This window comes from Rattus rattus, chromosome 1 (assembly GCF_011064425.1).
Source record: "Rattus rattus isolate New Zealand chromosome 1, Rrattus_CSIRO_v1, whole genome shotgun sequence".
Classification (NCBI taxonomy): Eukaryota; Metazoa; Chordata; class Mammalia; order Rodentia; family Muridae; genus Rattus; species Rattus rattus.
In genome coordinates, this window is record NC_046154.1 from 57,408,851 (window position 1) to 57,417,901 (window position 9,051).

The window sequence follows — 9,051 nt, forward strand, 5'->3', positions numbered from 1 at the left end:
AATGCCCCTGACAAGTCTGTTACTGACAAACTTCATTTTCAGATGCCCACAGAAGCCCCAGGGAAGATGGGTAGAATAGGAGGAAGACAAGGTTAGAGGTGATTTCAACAGCAATTCAAGGCAAAATTATAAACATTTAGGGAAAGATTATTAGACATGGCAGTACATGACAATATTCCTAGCACTTCAAGGCGAGACAACCTGAATGAAGTCCAGGCCACAACAAGAAAAGAGTATTAGCTCTTGCAAATGCACTTTCCATGGGAAATAAAATGGGAATTCATCTCCCAAAGTTTCACTTTAGAAATAGGTAATTGGTGTCTGCAGGCACCAGGCATACTTGTGGTACGCATATATGCATTCAGGCAAAACACTCTTATACAAAAAGCAAAGTATGTCATTGGGGCAGAGACTAAGTGGCTCAATGTGAAAAAGCATTTCACATGCTTTTTATGACTTAGGCAAACCAAGAAGCCAAGAGAATCCATAAATCGATTTAATAATTACCTATCAAGTGAATAAACATTGTAAGTACAGATATACCATATTATGGTCTTGAGACAGCAAGGCTTAGGGTTCATATTGTTTATCCAAATCACTCTAAGAGACAGAAAATCAGACAAACTCAAGTTGTTCATGCAAATGTTGGCTCATTAATAATCTTTGTTGTTGTACTTTGTCTTATGATCTGGAAATGAACATGTGTTGGGGGAGAGGCACCTGCTTTCCTCAATCAGTTTTTGAATACAGTGAACGTTTGGCTAGAGTCACCTTTGTGTAGCTGTGTGTTTCAGTAGAGGAAACTGACAGTGTTAATTCATAGAGGCTTCTATAAATATCCTCTTTTTAAATTTTTAGATTAAGACACAGCAAGTCTAGACATTGCCCCAAAGAAACAATCCTTCCTTGCCAAAGCAGAATTTCCCCATATACTGCCAACAGGACTTTCAGAGCTTCTTTCTGTACCTATATCAGCTTTCATTTCATTCATGGTCATGTGTTTCAATGGGGATATGAAAGCTTAAATTATCAAAGTGGAGGGATGAAATGGGGTATGTTAGGATGGCCTCAAAGGGCTTGCGCACTGACCCACGTGCCAACAAAGCAAGACAGTGGGGAGGACAGGAATTTAGAGTGGGTCTTTCTAACTCCCAATTCCACATTCTTTCTAAGTCACTACTACTTAAGAAGTTGAGAATTAATTCTAATTAATCAGTTTAACTGTTGTTCATAGTAATTGTGTTTGGCAATAGCTATCACAGAAAGATGGGCTAACAGAAAACCATCCTCAGATTAAGTCATAAAAAATCCTTTAAATTTCTAAGGTACCCACAAGAGCTGCAAGTCTTCACACCAGAAGCATATTTCTGGCACAGGCTAAGCTCAGACATGAGATACTTGACATCCAAATATATGAAACATGTATTAAGAGATCAGTGATAAGTATCTCAGTATCTTCCCTTGGACTTATTCTTCCCCGTGCATTGTGAAAGATGACTAGATTAGATGTTATTCTTATTGCCAGTTGTAAGTTCATATGTGTTGAGTTTGTATAAGTAATGCATCATTTGTGTATTCTTCTGTGTATAGACTGTCAATTTACTTTATGTTCAATGTTAATGTTTCATTTAACCGCATTACATTAAAGATCATACACATTGAAGAAGTGAGCATATATATTTAAAAAGTCTTAGTGTTCTCTCTCTTTTAAAATGTTTGTTACACAGATAAAAAAGGATGTAAGGTTCCTTGGGGACACAGCTCCTTATGAAGGGTCTGTGTAAGAAAAAAAGGATGCAGACACTCATGGTTAAGAGAAAGTTCTGGAAACAATCTGAGTTTGAGCCAAGGTTCTTGCTGTGCAGATTTGGCCATGTCCCAAGATCTTTCTTCCTCTCAGTTTCTCATCTGTAAAATGAGAAAAGTAATTGTAGTACCATATAAAATTGTTTGAAGAGTAAAACGATTTATTATATGTAAGGTCTCAGAAGAGTGGCCACCATATAATTAATACCCAATAGATATTAGATATCACCCTTTTCCTTTCACTAGTAACTCTACACTCTCTCACTTTTGTAAAACCAAAGTTCTCTTCTACACTGCTACTTTACAATTACCATTTGTTGTTGACACATATGAATGGTCTTAAAGACAGGAAAATATAGATCTTAAACATTCCTTCTTGATTTTATTGTATTTTATACATATAAATGTTTTGCATGCATTCATATATGGGTATCCCATGTGTGTTCAGTGCCTGCAGGGGTCAAAAATAGGATATTAGGTCCCCTGAACTGCACTTATAGATGACTTTGGGCCAATATGTGAGTGCTAGGAATTTAACCAATTTTTAACTTCTGTAAAAGTACAAGTGCTCTGAGCAGCTGTTTCAGTTATTTTAAGACTTAAAAATGGACTTTTATAATCTTTTCACTGTCTCTTGTGCAATTCTTCCTCAGCCTTGGGTGTGGAAATGTGTTCTAGTTGTATCCATTAGGATTGGACTCACCAACTCTGCATTTTAACTGATTGTGGTGTTATATAATGGTCTCTCTTGAGATGAAATTTCCCTGATGAGGGGTGAAGGCTACCTTTCTCTGTGGATATAAAAACAAATGTTTGTACATTTTTATAGACTCTGCTGGTTTAGTAAATTAGAGAGTATAGATTCTGCCTTACTAGTCATGACTTCACTAGCACTTAACTAGGATTTTAGTACCAGGCAATTTCCTTCTCATTGAGTAACTGGTCTTAACAAGTCTAATTAGATAACTATTAGTTACCATCAAGTTATGTGGGCCACCCATGCATCCTTAGGATATGGTGCCATGCTGGCTTTTGGTTTGGTTCATAGTCCTCATAGCTAGGAAGTACTGTTGGTTGCCTCTCTCCTTTAGATGCTTGCACGGTGTCTTCTAGCACTATGAAACTTAATTCTCATGGGGGGAAAATTTAGAACATATATACATATATGCATGAAATAAAGCATAGGCTATAAATTTGAAGGAGAATGGAGATGGGTTTATTGGAGGGTTTGAAGGGAGGAAAAGGAAAGGCTAAATGTTATAATTAAAATCTCACAAATAAAAATTAAAATATATTAAATGGCTTATTCCATTCGATTGTCATATCTATAGTAACATTTCTTAGTAAATTGTGAACTTTGAATTGTGTCTGTGAATATGCTTCTTGGTCAGTCACTACCTGTAGTGCAGTTTACTGCTACCATACAATGGGCTACTCTTTCCTGATGCTCATCATATTTTAGATACCCTGTCAAGTGCTTCATATAAACCATCGTTTATTTTACCACTTTCTGACTGGATTTAAATACTGCTATGAAGAGATGATTTCAGACCTAGTACTGTAATTTTGGCCAAAGTTCATTAATGGGGAAGTCATAGGACTTATGATTGAGCCTGCTATTGTTATTTGACGGAATGATTATGCTTTGAAACTGTTTTCTAAATGTTTATATTTATCCCCTCAGCTCCAGGCTGCTCTTAATCTTGGTGCAAGAAATGCATTTTCCAGTGAACGAAAGTCAGTGGAACTGGCTGAGGTGCTGAATGCTCGGCTCCCCTGCTGTCAAAGCTCAGGGAACGGTGTGGGAAGGGAGGTGGAGAGAATGCAAGACCCAGAACATGGCAATGAGCATTGTAAAATGCATTGCGTGATTATTGCACTCATGGACTTAGAGAAGCTATAGTTGTCTGCTCAAAAGTTATAGAAAATCATGCCAGCCAAAATCCCAGCATATGTGGAGTGGATGATCTATCTGCACGATTATCCACACTGAGGAGTTATTGGCAGTGGGTAGATAGTGGGGGAGGGAGGATCATACTTTATTAAATATATGGCTGCTAGTGGACGGCTATCTATGCTACTTCAGTGTATGACCCCACACCCATGAACATATGGGAAGCACTGACTGGGCCTAGTGGTTATAAAGAGAGAGAGAGAAATAAAGGCACGGAGTTGGAAGAGGATGTTTTGAAAGGATGTGGGAGCACTGCAGGGATAATCAGAGTAACTATTATCATAGTCCACAGAAAAATTCAAAAAGTTCTTTGACCAGAACTTTATGTTTTCAGATTATAGTATAGTAATGTCTTTTATACATTCCCTTTCCTCCTTTCAAACCCTCACATATACTTCTCTTTTCTGTTTCAAATTCATGATCTCACTTTTTAAATAAATTTTGTTCCATGAGAATATTTCTGAAAAGAAAACAGAGTTAGGAAGAACAAAAATGAATAAAATTTCTTTGACATAAAGTAGTTAATATTTTTCATCTGTGCCATATTTATTCAAGACCTACAGGTAAGTGTTAAGCAGTGTTTCCTGATTTCCAGGGCCTTCATTCTGATCACTGTGTTACCTCTCTTTCATGACGGTGTCTCAATATTATGTAGCTCAGACTATAGAGGACGCATACCTGTCTGGGGGTACTGAACTCTAACTACTACACATAAGTATATCTCTAAGGTGCCAGGGAGAATTACAGTTTCCCTGGGCATCTACTTTTCTCCACACTCTTGGTTTTCATAAAAAGTGACTCCGCCAGAGCCTTGTTCCCTCCATGGTGGAAACAAGACTGGATGTGATATCACACTGTCAAGACAGAGTAAAAAGAAACTGAGGTCCTTATAATATCATGTGCCTCTGGTTCTTAGGATTGAAGTACACATCTTTATGTACATATTACTCTCTTAATAGTTTCTGAAATCAGTTGCTTGATAGGAAAATACTCCCTGTTTTAAATATAATATAATATTTTATTCCTCTTCTTAATGTTAGCATTGCTGGTGACCTATTTATTGAAGCAATCTGGATTTCTACAATAAAAAGAATTTTCTATAAGTGACATAAGTAATTTTTTTGCTATTGTCACCAAATCTTATTTTGTTTGTTTCTACTCAGTGTCTACCTTCTGAAACAACAGAGGCCTATGTGATCCTCAAAACTAGGAATTTGACCTCAGTAAATTCAGCCTCCTGGTGTCAGCTTGTTAAAGCAAGAGGAAGAAAAGGGGGGAAAGAAAGAGGAGGATAAAGAGAAAGGAGCAGAGGAAGATAATGATAAAGTCAGAATTTTAAGATTTTTCTTAGGGTGGTTAATATTACTATCTTTACAGTGCCTGGACCCTTTGATGCTAACCCTACTATGAAAAAGAGACTGAATTAAACGTCTGTCTTAATACTAGAATATGGACTTGCTACATTCACTTAGACATGAAGAAATGTTAGGAACATACAGTGAAATAAGTAGGCAGTAAGCAACTTGGCCATGTCTTTTTGTTTATGAGCCTATTTCTTAATGTTTGGTTTATGCTGGAATGTACTTGCATACTATCAAAGAAAGAAAATAATCACCAATATCACCCAGCCATAAATCAGGTTTGGCCTGAAAAATATACAAGTGCCATAGTGGTACCAACGTTATGGGCGTAACCAAACACTCTAAATAATTGGACTTAAGGCCCACCTGATGAGCTGGACCCCATACTTGACACTGCTAAAGTGGCCAAGAATCTGAAACTTGATAGGCCATGGGCCTAGGAGAAAGCTTAATATTATCATTCTGCTAAAAGAATGTAACAATAAAATAACTCCCAATGAAATACTGTTATACCCATAGATTAGTACCTTACTCAGACCTCCAGAGAAGATTTTTCTTGCAATAGATGGGAACTAACAGAGATCCACAACTGGACGATGTGGAGAGAGTAAAAGTCATTAGAGTACTCAGAACTCAATGGTATGTCTTCCTCAAAGCTCTGAGATCTCTATAGAAGAAGGGACAGGACGATTCTAAGAGTCAGAGGTGATAGACAACTCCAAGGGAATCGTGTCTTCTAGAACAGAAAGACTAGTAACATTAGAATTCATATATACTGTGCTAGCATTTATGAGATCTACCCAAGTTTAAGACAGACAAACTCCCAGCACTGGAAAGGAGAAGTAGAGGCAAGGTCCTACCCCTAAACAAGACACTGCTTTCAGTTGATTCCTGCTGAGAAAAGAAAATATAATTTGTACAAGGGAGTGTTACTGGGTTCATCAACTTCCCTCCAGTAGTAGTTAGCAATGCAAAAGGACACCTTGGTTTTTGTTGCTGTTCCATTTTGTTTTGTTTGTGTGTGTGTTGGGGGGGGTGGCTTTTGTGTTCTTTTGAATTTTTTTTGTCTTAGTGGTTTGGTTGTTTTTGTGTTTTTCCCCCTGGTTGTTTTGTTTTGTTTGCCTGTTTTTGAGAGTAAAAGTAAGAAAGAAAGCATAAAGATGAAGGGGAGAAAGGTAGGGATGATCTGGGAGAAGGTGGGAGGGAGAAAATCATGTCCAAAATCATGTACACGCACAGTCTCCACTCTCCTCGAGAGGCTATTGCTCTTCATTCTGAAGTAAAGGAAAATCTGCTTCTGTAGAGGTTGGTCTTCTCTTCATCTGATTTTTAGATCACTTAGATCAGTTCCAATCTAGCGTTTGATGCTGAAATGGAGGAGGAATTTTAGAGCTCTCTACCTCAGCACTCACATCTGGGAAACCTTTTCACTTTTTGTTACCCATGTCCTTCCTTTTGTTCTGCGTGCCATCACATTAAGAGTGTGGCTACTTCCTAAGCTGAAAAGAACTTAATGGTCACCAGTCCTTACCTGTAACCTCTGGATGTTGTTCTCCTTTGTTTGTTGGTTTGTCGCTTTGTTTGTTTGTTTGCCACCAAAATCAAACTAAATGGACAGATACTTGAAGCAATCCCACTAAAATCAAGGACAAGACAAGCATACCCACTCTCCCTATATCTATTCAATACTTGAAGTTCTAGCTAGAGCAAAAAGACAACAAAAGGAGATCAAGGGGATACAAATAGCAAAGAAGAAGTCAAGGAATCACTATTTGTAGATGATATGAAAGTATACATAAGCAATCCCAAAAATTCTACCAGAGAACTTCTACAGCTGATAAACACCTTCAGCAAAGTGACTGGATATAAAATTAACTCAAATAAATCAATAACCTTCCTTTATACAAGTGATAAACAGTCTGAGACAGAAAGTTGGGAAATAACAACATTCACAATAGTCACAAATAATATAAAATATTTTGGGGTAACTCTAACCAAACACGTGAAAGATCTGTATGACAAGAACTCCAAGTCTCTCAAGAAAGAAATCGAAGAAGACCTCAGAAAAAGGAGAATTCTCCCATGCTAATGGATTGGTAGAATTAATATAGTAAAAATGCCCACCCTAATAAAAGCAGATTCAATGCAATCCCTATCAAAATCCCAACACAGTTCTTCTGCAACTGAGAAAGACATCGTGCTCTGATAATAGCTATTTCTAACAGATATCCATAGAATTCCTTGAGCTGAGACCATGAAATTCAGCTATTCTGTATCTGCCTGCCCAGTTCACAGGTGCAATCTCCTTCCGTATGTTTCTAAATAACTAACTTTAAAATAGTGCTTTTTAAAATAAAACTATATAAAGATCCACATTTGATCTGTGAGATGGTGGAGCCCATAGGGACTTGTACTTTGGTGTCCACACAATTAATTCTAATCAGTTTGCAAAGATGAGGCTTGCCCTCCCAAAAGAAAGAAAAAAGAAAGAAAGAAAGAAAGAAAGAAAGAAAAAGAAAGAAGAAGAAAAGAAAAAGATTTTTTTCACTGCTTGAAAAGTAACCACAGTCAGGCCAAGCAAGGTGTCTGACTTCTCCTTACACAGTTGGGCAGTGAGTAGAAGAAAGGCTTGAGGCGTCAATGATTTCTCACAAGACCATGTGACCCCTGAAAAGATTCTTTATTGTCCTTGATAGTAACAAAAGAATTTATGTCTGTTATTTACATTGCCTTAAATACCAAGCAAGAAAGCAGAACCAAGATTAGTCTTAAAAAAATGAAAGGATTCCAGTCCTCAGGTATTATACCAAACTCTATAAAATTATAATTGGCAAAAATTTCTTCTCTTTCTCATATACATATAATTTTATATGTACATAATATTCACACACACACACACACACACAGAGAGAGAGAGAGAGAGAGAGAGAGAGAGAGAGAGAGAGATATGACAATACCTTGATGTACTATAACACTGCAGTGTCTATATCCTGCTGAGAAAGACAGGCCTATATTCTTCAGTATTGAGACCAAAGCATAAAGCTCTATTTAACAACTATGGAATACTGTTTCTCAATAGAACAGTACTCCTCAATGAAGTAACATGTCCTTCTGTACCTTAATCACTCACATTGCCTGATTATAGAGGGCTACCAGATACTGAGAAAATATTTGTCATACCCATGTAATGTCTTTGGGATGTTGCCAGAGAATCCTATAAGAATGACACAATATATTCCATTTCTCTTTTGATTGTCAATTGGGTACTGAATTTAACTGACTTAGCTTACAAAGTATCACCATAAGTACCACCATATCTTTTTACAGGACTGAGAAATGGACCAGACAGCTGCATGGTTACATTTCACTTTACTAAACAAAACTTATTTTTATCATGAAGTTAATTTTTTTCTATATTAACTTTGATTTTTAATGTTACCCACAAGGTTGAAATAGAAGAGACCCTATTTTAACTTTTCAAAGGATGGCTGGTTTCGAATGTATGCTGGCCAATGAAACATGTTTAAAGCTCTCCCAGCAAAGCAATGACATTATACCATGCAATGAACAACAATGGCAAAACAAAACAACAGAAAATAACCAAGAACCATTAGTTTTGCTAACTCTTGTGATAGACCCTGTCAAGGATTCCTTAGATGTTTATCTTGCCTGTTCTCTTCCTCATATAAGAGCAAAATTACACCAACTATTTTCTTAACTACTCATATAATAAACTCAAGGATGTTATCATATTGCTGTCTTATGTTCTGCATCTGGGCCATTTGTTAAGTTTTATCATGGTACTTCTGTCAATCCTCCTCTAGGCCATAACTGCTGCCCCTTCCACATCACCGCCTTTCTCAGCTTGCAACAGATTGGAGCAATCTGCATCCCAAACTCTTAACATGTTTGGATGTCTTGCTGGATCTC